The sequence below is a fragment of the Eschrichtius robustus genome, chromosome 10, assembly GCF_028021215.1.
Source record: "Eschrichtius robustus isolate mEscRob2 chromosome 10, mEscRob2.pri, whole genome shotgun sequence".
NCBI lineage: Eukaryota > Metazoa > Chordata > Mammalia > Artiodactyla > Eschrichtiidae > Eschrichtius > Eschrichtius robustus.
This window is the reverse complement of record NC_090833.1, coordinates 64,099,175-64,117,777: the sequence shown is the minus strand read 5'-3', so window position 1 is coordinate 64,117,777 and position 18,603 is coordinate 64,099,175. Positions and strand designations below refer to the sequence as shown.

Below are 18,603 nucleotides of genomic sequence, written 5' to 3'. Positions count from 1 at the left end.
GGGAGGGGGAAGGGTAAGTAAGCTGTGACAAAGTGAGAGAGTGGCATGGACATATATACGCTACCAAACGTAAAATAGATAGCTAGTGGGAAGCAGCCGCATAGCACAGGGAGATCAGCTCGGTGCTTTGTGACCACCTAGAGGGGTGGGATAGGGAGGGTGGGAGGGAGGGAGATGCAAGAGGGAAGAGATATGGGAACATATGTATATGTATAACTGATTCACTTTGTTATAAAGCAGAAACTAACACACCATTGTAAAGGAATTATACTCCAATAAAGATGTTAAAAAAACAAAGAAACAAACAAACAAACAAAAAAACTTAACTATAGTCATCCCCGTTAACTCAAAAGACATGTAATTCTTTCTCTCTTACTTGGGTGAGAGGATAAGTGGATGATTTACATTTTTTTGAACTTCTATCATTTAAATCAGCTGATTGAAAATATATCCATCCAATTGCACTAGTATATGGTATTATATATATATATATATATATATATATATATATATATATATACACACACACATACACATATACATCTACACACACACGTACATATTTTGAAGTATAGTTGATTTACAATGTTGTGTTAGTTTCAGGTGTACAACGAAGTGATGCAGTTATACATATGTGGTATATATTTTAACTTTGTTTTCTGTTGTAAGGTCATGTAAAAATAACCCTTATCTACCATTTCCCCTACAACCTGACTTTGTGTATAGTAAAGGGCATTATTTAATTGGAAAGAGAAACCTGGATATTTTTAGCAGTTAGGTGGTTTAGTGATTTCATGTAGCGTTGTATGCTTAAGACACGTACACAATGGTAATTCCTGAAAATATTGGCTCATAATTGCTGCACTCCTATTGATGTATTTTCATATATAATTCAGGAAAGAAAAATTATTGCGTGTGACAGATTAGTATTACCACATAAAAGTACTGATTTGTGTATCCTATTTTAGTGCATTGCTAGTTCTCAAGAGATATCTATGCAGTAATTTCTAAGAAACCAGACAGTTTAGTTTTGCTGTTGGTGTCAGGTTGAAGCATTGGTGTATGTTTGCAGCTGTAGATGTGGCTTCACCTAGTCCTTGTGCAGGACCCCTTTGAGCAGCAAGGATTCTGTTCTGGGCTCACCCAGACAATTACTCTCACCCGAGCCTTAGCACTTGTGGTTTCCTGGCCTTTGAGTGGGTGAGTATCTCCAGCTTTCAGGCCATCTGAGGTGAGGTTGAGATTTCTCAGAAAGAACTGTTAGAAGGAATATGGTAAGGGAAATGAAGGACAATACGATACCATATAAAGAAATGGATAAACACAAGTTTGTTAATTTGTTTGACTTTTGAACCTTAATTAGGTGAATCTAACCATAGATTGATTTTCTGGCTGCACTTGAAGACTCATTTATGTCCAGTTTATCTTCCCTCAAAAAAAAAAAAAAAAGAAGCAACGAAATGAGAGCCTACCCTTAATCTAGATCCTGGAAGGGGTCAGGAATTGGGGTAGAGAAGGAAGGTCAAGAGAGCTGTGATTGCTGTTTTTTATCCACCTGGTGGCTTCTCTTTCTGGGTTACATTTGTTTCGGAGTCACGTGCCAGATTCTGCACTTTCAAGCACCTTATAATGCAGAATATGATCTTTTTTAAAAAGGTAAGGTAAATAGTTTCTACTCCTCTTTCTAATCATTGGCTATCCTCACTCTGTTAGAAGTCAGAAAACCTCTTGGAATTTTCATCACGTGATTGGTTTTCACAGTTTCTGTGTCTATATAGAGAGAAAGAATGAGATTTAAGTTTTTAAACTGCAGACTTGATGACTAAAATATTCGCAAACTTGGTTAAATCCGTGATCTCTTTATGTAAGTACTGGATTTCTTTCAAGGTGCTGTCTTCTTACCAACATACTGTGCAAATAACTGCAGTTTAATATAGAGATAACTTGATGTGGTTAGATTTGGTAAACCCTCTTATCTTTCCAACATGCATCGTTTATTTAAAATGCATAGGCATATGTTCAGAACAAAGTTATTTTCAGTGCATATATATTCATTAGCCTGTGTGTGAAAGAACATTTCAAATAACAACCAGCTTGATACTTGGTTTTCTTTCAAAACTTTCTTCCCTCTCCGCCTTGGTTTAATTGAACCCTAGACCTGAACTCTTTAACGCATTCCCATGGAGCCAGGGTACGCTCGAACGTCTCGGACTGATACAAAATTGCTTTGTTGATCATATACCCATGCACGATAAGATATGCATAAGAAGAAATCTGGTACAGAAGTATAAATAATACTTATCTTTAAGCCAGCATCTGTCATCTGCTTCAGCAGACAGCGCTTGCTTTCTTCCTAGCACAAAAAGGGCTGAAAGATTTGTGGAGCAGCTTTGTTTGTGCTCCATGATGCTTAATCAATTTTTATTAAATTCTAAATTAAAACTTGGCTTTCACTACGTCTCTGACGTATAGCACAAGGGGAGAGATCATGGTGCCCCGAAAAGGTTAGGCATGGGTGATCTGAATCCTCGATCTATTTCTTCCTGCAGGACTTTTCTTAATAACTTTTGTCAGTCTGACCAAATCCTTGTAGGCTTGCGTAGGAAACGATAAATGACAACGCGAACTTTAGACTCTCAAGACTTCTAGAGAGAGGGGAGATTTGTAGTTTGTTTTTAGTACTCTCATGCATGTTCTAATATCTGAGAAAAGAACATATAAGTTATTTCAATGTGCAGGTAATGTGCTCACTTTGCATTTAGAATGGTTTGATAAGTGAAGACTCACTGGTTATGCTTACTGAGAATTCGTAAAGTTTTTGGTAATCGAGGCTTAACGTGTTAAGCATCTGCTGGAGACCTGGGCTTTGCAGCCTTTTTCTGCCTAGTTTACCTTGTAAGTTCTACATTTGCAATTTTCTGGTCTTTTCATACAGATGCTTTTTGTTGAATATCAGCATATGGTAGGTGGCCCACTCAGAGAAGCCAGTTTATAAATGACCATCTTATTATCTTTGTAACCTTATGTATATAGGAAACCTAGATTCATGAGTCAAATTGAATTTTTCTTTTTCAGGTAAAAGTCAAAAAACTTATACCTGTGATTGGTTTTCTTAGATTCTGTATCTGTAAGGAGAGGAAGAATGAGATTTAATTAAAAATATATTTTTCTGTTGAATACTGATATTTCTGGTTGTGAATTTGCTTTTTCTTACGTCTGGTGTATACCAGACTAACCTGTACATATTATTCCTTTGGAAACATATTTGTGAGCCCTGATCCAAAAGTAGTTTATGTATCTACATTTCAAAGTATAAAGTTTCTTGAAGAGAAGGGGGTAGGGGTGGACAACGATGAAATTTGTTAATTATTGTTTATTTTCCAGGAAATATGACAAGCTGTAAACTTAAGATCAGAATATCTGTGTTTTTGGATTATTTAATATGCTAGGAGAAAAGTGAATTAAAGAAAAATTTGGAAGCTAGTTCTACCATGCCCAAAGAATATTAATAATTCATACAGCTCTTTCTCTCCCATCACTTATCTTTTCATTGCCACATTTGTACTTTTGTCTTATACATTGCCATGTTTTTCGTTATAAATGCCAAGTGTAGACGTAGATGCCCGTATTGACATATTCTGTTTATCTACTTACTACCTAAGTCTTGACATTTCCCTAGCCTTGTTATTGCCTGGTATGCCATGCATATATAGCTAGGGTTGCAGTCTTTGATGATCTGGAATTATTCAAAAGCTCTGCCTGGAATGGTTAAATGGCAGGTTACTTCTGAATACATTTGCTCCTCACTTGCCTAAAATATATTTGGTGCCTGAGTGTATTCTTACCATGTGCCTTCTTTCTCAGCTGCTGTGCTTCAGAAAGACCCTTTGGAATTACTGTGAGAGTAGGGAAGAAACCCTGGATTACCAAAAATTAAGACAGCCCAGCTCAACTTAGTATGCAAATTAGCTTTGAGGATGCAGTGTAGTTGGTCCTGGCTTTCTAACCTTAGAACTGCATCTTACACTGTCACTTGCCAGTGGTACCACATTGTGATACTTACAGCCTGTATAGCTAGAGAGGTTGTCTGCTTTCTGTGTTTCTGTGGAGTAATTTTGAGTAGATGAACTGAGGCGTGGGAGAGATTGCCAAATGAGGTAGTGATGATGGCTAAAGAGACTTGGACTTAGGGAGTGCTTTCTGGCAGAAGTTCAGCTCAGACAGTATCGTGTTTTTGACCATGGTACTTTAGACACTCTGCCAAGTGTTTGTAACGAGATAGGGCTGTTACTATACTTTGCTTTTAACTTTACTTTTGCATACAGTACGCCGTTCTTGTTTTATAAACTGTGTCGCATACTTTTTGTACCTCTATAAACAAGTGAAGCTGTTGAGTTTTTGGATAAAGTTTGAAGCAGTCTTGTGTTGCTTCCTCTTTGCTTTATGCTCCAAGTTGAGAGCTGAATAGTGAGATCTTTTTTCACACCATTTATAATGCGATGCACATTTTGAAGGCAATTTAAATTCTTTTGGCTCCCCAGCCATATGCTTCAAAATGGAAGCATTATACATGTATGGATAGGGGAATAGGTAGGAAATTGGAGTGTAAAGATATATGGCTGGGTATGTAGTAGGGTAATACTATCCAGAGAGAAAGAGAGAGAGAGAAGGGAGGGGGGGGATGTTTCACCCTCTAGGAACTTTTCCAAACTTTAGGCCCAATTTTGCTGAAGAAAATAATATTACACAAGAAGTTTAAAATGTTTCCACAGGCTATACAAGAACCTTTATACATGTAATTTATATGTCTAATGAGATTTTGGAACTTTACCGGTGTATTATTTGAGAAATTGGCAATATAGTCAAGAGGAATGAACTTTAAGGTATAATTTTTAATGGAAGGATAAAAACTAATATAAGCTAAAACTATAGTCCTGTTTCATTATTACATTTTTCCTTTTTTTCTTTTTTTTTTCTCCATTCTCACCTTTGCCCCTCAATTTTTCTCAGTTTATTTCCACATTGGAAAAGTGAAGTGTAATATTCTCCTTTCACTCTGTCTCTCTGGAGATTCTTTTTATTGTTTTCATAATCCATTCTGCCTGAGTAGAAAACACCAGATTTCTCCAATATCCTGAAAATAATTTTTACTTTGCTTAGATGGAAATACCCTGTTTCTGAACTTTCTCACTATAATCATGTAAGTTTCTTGTGGTTATGTCACATTGATCACAAGGATATCGTTATAAATTAATTTGGCTGATGTTTGGATTGATATGCTTATATATATTTATGTTAGACCAGGGACCCCTTTCTCATTCTCATTGAAACCTTGTTTCCTCATCTTATTTTCTTCCCCTTTTCCATCATAGATAATAACTGACTTCTATTATTAGATCAGATACAGTACATAGTTCCTTCTATAACTTTCATCAGAAATGGGAGTGCTGTGGCAATTCAGGTGTTACTATAATATACTTTTTCCTGAAGAAAATAGCCTGTAGGTTAAGTATACCTCTGAAGCTTTTTTTATTTAGAATAATATTCCTAAAATACACACACACACACACACACACACATACACACTGTTTTCTCCTTTGCTTACTTTACACTTACAATTTATATATTGTTTTCTTTGCAACTGTTCTATAAAAAATAGTTTTCAAAGTTAAATTACTGTTCTAACATTTTGAAAGTAAAATACCACAAATCTTTTGGGTTAAATTATGGGGAATCATTTTGTTCTTTACAACAAATTTCTTAATTTTCATTTCTTAGATCCCTATGTCATGGGATACATTATTGGCCACTTTTATAGAATATAAATTTCTTTTAAACTTCATGGTATAACATAACAGCCTTTAAATAATTACCATGTGGTGTACTTTCACCATCAGTTGACTTTATGTTGTTTAGGAAACACATGGGAGAGCTGGGAATTAGGAAACAAAGGAGAGAGAGAAAGAAAAAAACAAGAAGGACCTGAATTTCGGTCATTCATTCATTTATTTTTGAGAAGGGGTGGAAAAGCCCACAGATTCGTATCTCAGTAGGGTGAAGTTGTGTTACTGTTTATCTGTACCTTTTTCCCCCTGTGGCAAGAGACGTGAAGAATAGACACTCACTCCCAAAGACACCAAGTTCCAAAGCACTGACTCATGAGCCCACAATGAAATCCTAGGATGCAGCCATTTCCTACCTTTGTTTGGAAATGAACTGATTGGACCAGGCGGATGTAAGCCCTCAGCTGCAGAGCTTTACAGAAGGAAATGCTTTTGGTCTCTCTTAGGTACTGGATGCTGTTGAGCCACTTCTTTGTATTTGATGGGATCAGCCAGCGTGAAAATGTTTCCTAGCATGTGAAAAATTCAGACCGGGGCCATTCTATGTGTTTGTGCTTATATAGTCTCCACCTGATGGCAGAGAGAAGCATGCCCTCCTTTTCATGCAGTGCAGTTTTATTACGAGTTTATGTATCAAACTCATCACCCTCGTTCTTTCTCTCTAGCTTAGTCTCATTTGTGTTTGCAGTCTCCCCATCTCATGGTGACTTCCCGGGGCTGTAAGCCCTGGCCCCTGCCTCCCTCTCCTGCCCGGGTCGCACTCCACCTGCTCTCTTAGCATCCGCAGCGCTGGCCTTCTCGCCACTCCTCCAGCACTTTGCTCTCCCTGTTCTTGCTGCTGGGAAGCCTTTCTCCCCAGATCATTGCAGGGCTTGTCCCCTCACCTCATTCAGAGGTATGCTCAGAGAGGCCTTCTCCCACCACTCTATCCATTGCTCCCTCCTCCAAGCCTCTTTTCCCTTACTCTGCTTGACTGTTCGCCCTATAGCTCCCTGACATATTTTATATTCACCCGTTTCCTGGTTTACTGCTTCTCACCCCCACCAGCTGTTAGCCTCATGTGGGTTGGAACTTCGATCATTTAGCACTCTTTTGCCTGGGCCTAGGACATAATAGAACATAGGTATAGTACCTAGCACAATGCAGAACCTGGCAGATTCACAATAATGCCTGTTGAATAAACAATGTAGACCTGATAGAGATGGCGCGTACCTCTTCTACTGGGCCATTTGGCAAGTTATGTAGCTTCTGGATGCCTTGGCTTTCCCATTTGATGAGTGGGGACAACATTTTGCATACCTCAGAGACATCATGGGAAGTTGAATAATGGTAAGTGAGCTTTAATCATGAGGAATAAAAGATCAAACATGAATTTTCTTTTATGAAACGGAGCTCTGAAATAATGAAAAGGGTCTGTGCCCGATGGGCAGGGATATATCTTAGTTACTCAGGATTTTCCGTGTATGTGCTGTTCCTGGACACTTTTTCGGTGATATTGCTTGTAATGAGCCTCTGAGGATAGACAAGGAGAGAGCTAAGGATAAGCTTAAGGATAAACTTAAATTTGAAGGGTAATTTGGCGGCCGTAGTAAAGCAAGCGAATGAGATAAATGAAAGAAGTTGGCTCTAAAGAGAGCATTTGAAATTCTAGCTTATTGTCATATTTACCACCTTCAATTCTCAGACCTGATAGTTTTCAGTCAATAGCCTTTCTGGGATTTTCTGAAGTGTGATTTTACCTTGAATGTATCAGAGCTGGAAATAATTGTTTATGTTTATGCAGTTCATAATTTTGCAGTTTAGTTTGTGTGGGTTAGTGGCCCTACTGTTCAACTGGATGGCAAATCTGTGCTAGGAGGATACCATATGTACAAGTATTTTCTTAAATAATGTTGGCGTTTGCCACTGGTGTTAGGGGAAGAAGGGAAAAAAATGAGAGTAATTCTGGAAGCCCTCCAGTAAGGGGTTAGGAAAGAACTTAGGGACAAATGCTCCTACTTGGAACACAACACCAAATAGTGGTTTTTTTGTGTTGTTTTTTTTTTTTTTTTTTAAGAGAAGCCAAAATTAAACACAGTAGAGTTTACTGTTTGCTAATCAGCATGTGTTTACTTTCTCTTCCAAAACTGAAGTTGCCAACCAATACATTTCCTACCCAGTGCTTGAATCTGTCCAAATAAACATGGGAAGTAGTAAAACAATGACACCACATGAAAAATATATCCTCATTCATTAAATAGAATCCAAAAAATTCTCTGGAATTTAATTCTAGCAATGAAGTGAGAATTGTTTGGTCTACTAAGAGAGGATAGTGACTTCCTGCCTTGGTTAGTCCAGCCGAGAAGAATGTGTTTTTAAGTTTCCATACAACTCTACATGCATTGGCCTAAACCTGGAGAAACATAAATGGACTATTTCACGTAAACCCCTCACCCACATTCCCAGAGGATGATGGCATTTTGGGTATAACATAGTTTTATGATAATTACGAGCCTAAGCAGCTTGTAGAATTCAAATAATCAATTTTAATTTCTGTCTCCACCACTAACGATTACTGACAAGGAAGTTCTCAAGATGAAATTATGGAGTCTTCCTCTGGAGACTGCAAACATAAGGAAAAAGAGAAGTTGTAAAGAGATGGTTTTATTTTGTGGTCAGTCAATTTTGGGAAATAAATTCAAAAGCAGTAGCTACAATCAACAGTACAGAGAACCTTACATTCATAAGGATACCAGTTTACTTTAGCTGTTAGTGAGCAGTTCCGTGTAGAATTGTTATCTATAATGTATACGTATATCTTTGTGAAGAAGCTTTGTTATAGGGATGCAAGATGGAGGTAGAGTGATTACTATGGTATTATTTTTATGGTTTAAATTTGCGTTTAAAAAATACCCGGTGTAGTCTTCATACTGGAGGCCAGACACCCACGGTGCTGACTCCTGTCTTCTATCAAAACCTGCTTTGGGGAAATATTATAAAATTAGTCATTTACTCTTTAATGTGAGTTTAAATAAATGCATTGAGCTTTCAGTAGTAATTACATTAAAAACTCTATGAGTATTATAGAGTTAAGTAGTTCAAGTTCAAGCCTTGGGGAGAAGTGGTGCAGTCTGGTAGGGACAGGCATTCTTTCTGACAGAACCCTTCCTGCAGAGGTGACTGCTTCTTTCTCCTTGGACAAATAAAGCCAGCCCCTTGATCTTTACCATCAGGCAGGGCCCAGTGATGCTTCCGGTGAGCAGCAAAACAAAAGGTAGCCGGTTCTTTGAAGGTGATTTAGCACCTAATTGTTATTCAACATTACATTTTAAGTCATTCTAGCTACTGCAGTACAACAGTGCTTTTTTTTTTTTTTAATAAGAAATTAATTATCTGAACAAATTTACTTCTTGGATTTAGTTTGGTAAATGGCATATAACCAATTAATAGTTTTGAGTAAAACTGACATCACAGCACCTGTGAAAACCCAGAGGGGTCTTTTAGGATGAGATAGCATATGTCAAAGTCATCAACTGAAAGCTGTATAAATATTGGTTGTTGCCCTTGTTATCTAATCTAATCATTTACAGATAAGGAACCTGAGGCCTTTGACACTAAAGGAATCACCTAGGCTAGCTAGGTAAGGAGCAGTCCAGAAGAACTGAGTTCCTAAATACAGAACGCATTCTACTCTATCAGGCTGCCTCCCAAGTTTTAAATGGTATCCCATGAACACCAGATCTTTTTTTTTTTAACTTTTCCGAGCTTGAATTTAAAGGAATAAAATGTAGAGACTTAGTGATTATTTCCTAAAAAACTAGTGTCAACAGCTGCTTTCAACGTTCAATACATACCTTAGTATATATCAGTCAAGCTGTATAAGAAAGTTATTTGTTCTGTGTAACTTTTCATCTGACAATCATATATATTGATATGCACATAGATTTACATACCTATATACTTCCTGGTGTTAGAGAATGAATATATTGTACATGAGAACATTCTGTGTATCCTTTAACTTGAAGAAAAAAGTGGAAAGATTTTAGAATAGTCATAGAGTTCATTCAGCCAGCCACTCAGTAGTAGTATGGATAGTGGAAATGCAAAGATGAAAAAGACTGACACAGTTCTTGGCTTTATGGAAATTAGTACCTCAAGTAACTGTAGGGTATGGATATAGGGAGACAGTCAATCAAGTTTGATGAAAGTATGGGGAAAGTTACGGTGTTGAAATATAGAATCTTATGGGGACAAAAAAGAGACAGACGCATACACCAGATCAGTGAAGGTGGCCAGAATAAAAGTTAACCAGTGGTGCTCGCTTCGGCAGCACATATACTAAAAAAATTAGAATGATACAGAGACGATTAGCATGGCCCCTGCACAAGGACGACATGCAAATTCGTAAAGCATTCCACATTTTTATATGACCCAGCAATCCCACTACTGCGCATATACCCTGAGAAAACCATAATTCAAAAGAGTCATGTACCACAATGTTCATTGCAGCTCTATTTACAATAGCCAGGACATGGAAGCAACCTAAGTGTCCATCGACAGATGAATAGATAAAGAAGATGTGGCACATATATACAATGGAATATTACTCAGCCATAAAAAGAAACGAAATTGAGTTATTTGTAGTGAAGAGGATGGGCCTAGAGTCTGTCATACAGAGTGAAGTAAGTTAGAAAGAGAAAAACAAATACCGTATGCTAACACATATATATGGAATCAAAAAAAAAAAAAAAAAAAAAGGGTTCTAAAGAACCTAGGGGCAGGACAGGAATAAAGACGCAGATGTAGAGAATGGACTTGAGGACGCTGGGAGGGGGAAGGGTAAGCTGGGATGAAGTGAGAGAGTGGCATGGACATATATACACTACCAAATGTCAAATAGATAGCTAGTGGGAAGCAGCCGCATAGCACAGGGAGATCAGCTCGGTGCTTTGTGACCACCTAGAGGGGTGGGATAGGGAGGGTGGGAGGGAGATGCAAGAGGGAGGAGATATGGGGATATATGTATATGTATAGTTGATTCACTTTGTTTTAAAGCAGAAACTAATACACCATTGTAAAGCAATTATACTCCAATAAAGATGTTAAAAAAAGAAAAAAAACAAAAGTTAACCAGGGGAAGGGCAGTGGTATTCCAGGAAGAGGAAACTGCATGTATGAAGACTCAGAGAGAGCTCAGGATTGGAAAGAAGGTCAGTAAAGGTAAAGCTTCAATAGGCAAATCTGCAAAAACATTGTTTTAGGAATTCCTCAAAAGAATCAGTCTGCCAGTCTTCCTTATAAGTTTCCATTGGAGGCTCTTACACTGTATGTGAAGTTGTTTTTTCTGACATAGTATTTGTTCTTTCCATTGATTTTCAATCATCTAACATTCTCTGTAATGTCCTATTTGAGTAAAATTATCATTATCATCAATAGACATATATTTATTAAGCTCCTACCAGTTGTGAAGGCCTGCATGCTAAGACTGCCGCATCTGAACCCCGATTATAGTAAAGGATTTAAAGTTGAAAATATTGGGTTGTTCTTGGTCTGTTCAAAGAGACCAAGTGTACATCCTTGAAGCTACTTTTTTCCCTACAATTCTTTGATCTGGTGATTTCACCTCATTATTCCTATTCTAATTCCCTTGGTTCAGTTTCTTAAAAATGTATTTTGAAATATTTAAGACATACAAAAATATAAATGTTTCAACAAACTCATGCATGCATCACCCAGTTTAAGAAATAAAATTTTGTTTAAATTTATTTGAATAAGATTTAAAATAATTAAATAAAAAATTTTAATGAATGTATGAATAAAGAAACAAAAATTTAAAAATAGATTAATAATATCCCTGCATGCCTCTTCTCCCCAGTCTCATTCCTTCTTATCCTGCTACATCAAGCGGTAGTTTCTCTCTTACATGTTGCAGTTAATAGGTTCTTGTTCCCAGTACTTTTATTGCATGTACTTTTCTGGCACGTGCATTTTGTAATGTTTCTGACGCTGAGAACTCGAATCTCTCTGCCATCCAAGCTAGAGAGTAATCCTCTGACATTTTACTGCAGGATAATTTCTCCTAGGTTTGACGGTGAGTCAGTGAGTCAAAAGACTCCAGGCTCCAATGCTGTGTTTCCAAGGGTTACAGAAGTTCTCTAAGCATCTTTCCTTGACATGTAACATAATAAAAAAGCATTGCCCTTGACTTTTGTTTTGGTAATTATAATCAGTAGATGCTTTATATATGTAAGAAGATGTATACATTTCAGAACAATTTTCCTTTTGAGTATCGGAATGAGTGCTAATGATGACGAAAGTGTCCTCTGCTCATTATTTCGGATCAAAATTGATGGACTCTAATTAAACTGAAATATTTCAGCTCACAGTACTAGTTAATTCTGCCTTGTATATAGGCTCACCTTGCAATATATGCAGTTTGCAAACAGATATTAAAGAATAACAGCAAAAGAGCTGAATGCTGAACCTCAAACTTTACCAAACCTCTTTATGGTAAATTGTTAAATGTTTTTCATGAAAAGTTTGGGTATCACTTTCTGAGAAATTCCTCCACATCTAGAAATTTCAGTTTGCAGTTACCCATGAAGGAATAGAAATGATTTACTTATGATTTGCATTTGGAAAGAGTATTTTAAAGCTATATTTGTGTGGATATCACAATTTCAACATGATTTACTATCTTTAGGGTTAAACCACATGTGTATAAAGGATCTTTTGAAGAGCAGTAGTAATACAGTTAGTTTAGGAAATGCCACAACTTCAGCTTCCTGTTCTTTGCCTTGGCTTTCTTAAAAAGTGAAGACTTTCTGCTCTATCCTGTCAAGAGCAAATGCAGCATGTGTTAGCAGAAGGAAGGAACCAGAGGCAGGCCTGCCCTCTTGACCTGTCCGGCTGGGCGTGTCAGTTTGCTAGATGAGACCTGGCAGCCCTGGGCTCTGTGTCCCGGGACCCTGCAAGTAGGTGGGGGCATTCCTGACTTCTGTGATCATAGCCCCCTGTAGGTGCAGAAGACACCACAGCGGCCAATGAATCCATCTAAATATTTAAGTAAAGTAGGACGAATAGTTCAACTCATCTTAGGAACTTGTCAAAATTTAGGATTCTAGGAATCATTTACGAGACATAGAAGAGGAGTATAAGGATTCTGTTCCTTAAATTTCGAATTTGAAATTTTCTAAGGTGATGTCCATCTTAGAAAAGAATATAATACTAAGACTTGATCTCTAGCCCTCTAAGACATTAAGTGGACCTCCGGGCTTCCTTTCTTTTCACCTGCTAACCTTTGTCTTCCAGTCTTCCTTTTCTCAATCCCCATTATGTGGAGTAAATGTGGTGGCTTTTATTTCTTCCTTGCCTTTCCCTGAGCGGGTGAGTGGTGCCAACAGCTGAGTGTCTTCTTCAGACAGCATGTAGGACCACCGTGCATTTTGTGTGTTCGGTGGTGGGCAGGCCAGGCACGCACAGAGTTAAGCCCACGGCCGCTCTGTGTTAACTGAGCATTTCTCAGTGTAGCTGGGTCGTAATCCCTCAGCAGATGCTTTAGGGGTCTTGTTATTGTCCAGAAGTGGCTCTTGTATGAGAAAAATGCAGCCATGCAGAAATGGCACACACACTGTTGACTCGCCCACCATGGCTTAAGGTTTTTCCTTTATAACATCCATGAACCCGTTTCATCTCTACCTAGCCAGAGAGTGTTGGCGCCTTCCCTCTCTCTACACCTCTAACTCGTTAAAAATAAAAAACAACAACGACAATAAACTAGAATCACATCATAATGTTCCCTACTGATAAGAGGTTCTGGTTTTCCTTGCGTTCTTTTCAGTTTGTCGTTGTTGGCCCAGACCTTGCCCCTTTCTCAGGTCTTTCAGCTGCATCGTGGCCTTTCAAAACTTTTAAGTCCTGTAATACTATATTTTGTGAAGAAGGGGAAAAAATGAGAGTTTTTTCCTCCTTGCTTTTGTTAACCCATTCTTGTTTTAGGCTCCAACAAAAAGGGTTTTTGTTAACTGGAGCTTAAAATCGGCCAGCTTGCAAAGTATTCTCCCTTTTTATGCAGGGAGGATTAGCTTGGCATGTTATGCAGTTCCCTTGTATGAGCCATTCACGTGTCCTGTCAGAAGGTGTATAATTACTCACTTCACCATCAGCAATCATTCTTAAGTTAAAACCTGTTTTAAACCTCTCATTAATATAAATCATACCGGGAAGGTAGAAAATACACCTTCAAAAAGAACGAAGTGTTAGGGAGCTAATCTGTTCTTTTCATAATAGACCCAGAGTAAATAATTTTTACTTAGCGCTTTTCTCTCTTTGCAATCAAAATAGTTTGTGATAAAAGATCGGGTACCAGGGATTGCATAAATGTGCAGTGTTTTATTCAGACAGGATTGGGCTTCCTGCTTGGTGCCAGCCTCGTTTTCTCTCTGTCACCCTTGAACAGTGAAGTGTGTAATCCTCCATTCTTTTAAAGTCAGCCCCCTGACAGAATTTCCTCTCTCTCCCTCTCTCTGTCTCTCTGTCTCTCTTTCTCTGCCCTTCTCTCTCTCTCCCCCCTCCCTCTGTCTCTCGCCCTCTCCCTCTCGCCTTCTCTCTCTCTCTCTCTCTCTCTCTCTCACACACACACACACACACACACACACAGAGATTCAGGAGTAAAATGTTTTCATTTTTCAGGTTTTTCTTTCAATGAACTATCCCAGCATGCTTGGCTAGCTAGCAAGCAGTCTGAACTTATAAACAATGCCTCAAAGTATGATTTTTCTTCATGGAAGAGCCTTAGGCAAAGGACTCAAATATCCATGGTCTATTTATTCATTAGCAACGTGTTCTAGTACAGGTATGGTAGCTCTAAAGTCATAGCTCGAGTTACTCATCTTCCTAACATACAGAGGCTGCTTCTACTCTTCCTCCATGCCTCCCACACCAGAATCTCCCTGCCACTGCATCAGACCTGTTGTGGTTGTGGAACATTCAGTCCAAGTTGGGGCCTCAAGATGAGGGAGTTAGGCAGTCTCTGAAAAAATGTCTCAAATTCTTATGCATCCTGAAAGGCCCAGCCAGATCTGTCCTCTGCCCACCTCTCCAAATTCATTTCTTACTTTTCCCCCTAGCGCTTCTGACTCATCATCTTGACAGTCTCCGTTTTCTTCTTTAAATTTGCCAAAGAGCCCTACTCTTTTCTACCTAAGGGACTTCACTTCTACTAATCCCATGTGTCCCAGCTAATTTTTACTCATTCGTCAGGTCTAAATTTAAGCCAATGTCCTTTCTTTTTCCCACATTTTTTCAATTCAGTGCCGACGATGTACCAGAAGTTATTCTAGGTCCTTGAGATTCAGGGTTGCTTTGAACAGATGACATCCCTGCTCTCATGGGGCTTATATCCTAGGAAAGGCCTTCAACATAGAAGTCTTCTTGGACATTCCAATGCATGTGGGCCCACTTGAAGTTGTGTTTCCATAAAACTCTATGAGTCTTCATTGCATTTTCTTCACTCTGAAGGAATAAAGGAATGGCTGTCTCCCTGTCCCCAGACATCTTCCAATTATACTCTTCCTGAATTCTTTTACATCACTCTTACACTGTCTGAAACATTACACTAATTAGAAATTCATTGGGATTGACAGACTTTTTCTTAAAAAATAAATGTCAATTACCAAAAGCAATTGTTTTAAATTCATATCATCTGCTTTTCTTTTAGCACCTGGTGGACATTAGTGGCTGCAGGAATGAGGACAAGGTTGGGTTGAGAGGTGATGCTTTTAGGGCCTGGAACAGTGGGAAGTCCAGGGTGGCTGGCGTGGGGCATAGGACCTGGGAGGACGGGTGTCAGGGAGATGGGAGTGCCCACAGAGAGAGAAGAGGGTTTGGAAGTTAAGGTTGGCTTTCTTTAGGAATTTAAATAGAGAAAGCTAAGGCCCCCCTTTTCTTTTTTGGTCCCTTGGGAAAGAAGGAAAGGAACTAAAATTAGTTAATCTTTTACGTGCCAAGGACTTTACCTATCTTATTTCTTTTTTTTTTTAAATTTCTTTTAAGGCATTATTTTATCTCCAGTTAATATTTAAAGATCAGATCTCTTTAATTCCAGAATTAGAACATGTAAAACTGACACTCTGTAGCCTCTGGGTACTCAATGTCTGTTGAATGAATGAATTCACTGTATAAAGACTTGTTCTCCACTTTGGCATGAGTCTTCAAGCCAGCTTCCCTAGACTCAGATTTCATGTTGGTACTATTGGTATCATAGCTGAAGTGCATTCAGGGTTGAATTGGGCTTTGTGGGCTGGTATGAAAACGTAGTCACCTTGTATGATATTGTTTTGATAGGAGATTTCAATGTGAGGTCCAGACCACTGACTCGCCTATGAGCTTTTGGAGCTCTATTCCTTAGTAAGTCGGGGGTTACCCGTATGTGAATACAGAACTGATATGAAATTAAATCTTACGTATTCTGTTTTCTTGTGATACTTAGGACGCTTCTAATTGAGTTTAAGTGGTTTTCTTTCTTTTTTTTTTTTCATAAATCTCCCCAAAGCCTTTTTATAAGTAGGTAGTATACCTAATAATGATAGTAATAAAAGTTATTACCTAAAAAAATTTAAAAGAAGTCAAAGGAAAAAAATAATTTCTAAGATCCCCCAAATATAAGATCTTTTGACATGTCCCTCTTTCATACTGAGTCACCAGGAACATGACATTAAGCTGATTTTGATTTGGGTTCAAGTGAGAGAGAAACCGCGTTAGTGATGAACTCTAATAAGGTTAAAACGCAGTCACAGAGGAGAGACCCCAGATGGACTGAGAGAGGCAAACCATGAGGTCCTTTCTTATGTAATGGTAAAGCCTGGCCAGAAAGGAAGCTTTTTCACTGGAATATTTGCAAAACTGCATACATCAATTTACAAGCAGTTTGAATTTATATGTAATTGACATATTTCAAAAACATTAAATGTTGGAATTGACATATATACACTAGTATGTATAAAATAGATAACTGATAAGAACTGCTGTATCAAAAAAATAAATCAAATAAAATTCGAAAAAAAAAAAAGACATTAAGTGAAGAGTGAAATGTTTGCTATTTTGACCACTAAATTTGAGTGTGTAGTGGGAGTAGGTAGGCTTTAGTGCATGGGCTCAAGTAGAAGATTATTTGGTTGAGATGTGGGAATCACTAGTAAGAAAAATAAGGTTCATGTCGAGTCCAGTGCCTTTGATGTGTATGTTTCTATTCCTATATAATAACTTTTAAAGTCAGCTTCAACACAGTATAATTACAGTTACTTCTACTGTTCCTACAACAATTTTAAAAAGATACATAGAAATACAAAGTTGGATGACAAATCTGATTAAAGGAAGAGTAAATGAATGATTCAAAATGAGTTAAAAATGAAATTTTGTCTTTAAAAGGTATTATGTTAAAGTACACTTGGAAAGAGAAATTATGTAAAATTAAATTCATAGATATAGATTCTTCCAGAGCACCAAGAGACACGGTAGTTCAGTGGATGGAACACAGGTTCTGGAAACCTGGGAGGCTCTTCTCTGCATCTCACCAGCAGCATTAACTCTAGCAAATTACTTAACCTGTTGAGGCCTCTCTTGTTCCTCACCTGTAAGGTAGGGCTGATAATAATAGTATCCACCCTGACAGTTTGTATTGAGAATTAAAGCCAACTTTTGTGAGGCTTCTTATCAAATGCCTATTTATCAGTGACATCTCACACGGTGACTATTCTCATCAACAATTATATAGCAGTAGAGGAAATAGATATTTTTAAAAAATTATTACAAGTAAGTCACACGTATTGTTATTATCTTCCTGTTTTCATGACAGGATTCCTATTACTTAGGTTTGGGAAAATATCCAATTCATGAAAATCCAAAGCAGCTCTGCTTTTGTTCTATAGTACCTGTTATAATACATTTCAAGTTTAAAGAGGGACATTTCAGAACAATGTTCATTGATTAAAAAAATTCATCAATTTTTTGTTCATTCAATAAACAGTTTCTGAGTACCTAGTAGTATTTTATGTCTTATATTAACCTCTAGGAATAAAAAGCAAAGGCTCTTTCCACAGTCATCCACAGGGACGTTGCAGTCTAAGAATAAAGTTTTTCCAAGGAACTGGTAATCCACTAGACAGTGGTAAGTGGCAGAAAGCTTTGAACTGATAAATAAGGTTTTAAAATTGTAGTATTTTGGGGGCATCTTTAGGAAGGATTCTACACACACAGAGAGGGACAAACACACCTTGAGTTTATAAGTTAGAAAGCCATTTGAAATGTGAACAAAAAAGTCATTTTAAATTTTTAGTCCATGGCAAAGACAGAATTATCTGAATAACTCTAATTGTTCATTTCTAAGGTGTCCTTGGCTGTATTAATCTAATGTTTATTTTTAAAATGTGATTAGCAATTATCTGGAATACTTTTTAAAATATATGCTTCCGTTAATAAAGGTCATGTTAAATTTTTTTTTGTTTTTTGTTGTTTTAAGACTCATAGTCATATATTCATTGCTTTTCTTGAGGGTGTTTTTACTGAATAGATTTTGATGAAAAATATTCTTTAAATATTGCTTATTGGCTTACTGGATGAGAGATGATTCATCTCTCAATGAATTAATATTTTCAGTTTCGTTACAAAGCCAAATTGTCATCATTAAATGATTTTAGAAAAAAATAACAGGTTCTTTAAAATGTAGAGTACATACCTTCTCAATTAATTATTTTGTCAATGTTTATTGAACAATGAGAGCCAA

At 37.5% G+C, this 18,603-nt stretch overlaps 1 protein-coding gene and 1 non-coding gene across 7 annotated transcripts in view; both read left to right on the top strand.

The window, feature by feature from the left end:
* Nucleotides 1-18,603, top strand: part of NFIB (nuclear factor I B) — a 235,660-nt gene that overhangs the window by 66,757 nt on the left and 150,300 nt on the right. The gene's annotated exons all lie outside the window — the stretch shown is intronic.
* On the top strand, nt 10,137-10,246 carry LOC137771108 (U6 spliceosomal RNA). Its single transcript, XR_011075322.1, has one exon. It is a non-coding gene; the product is annotated as a U6 spliceosomal RNA (small nuclear RNA).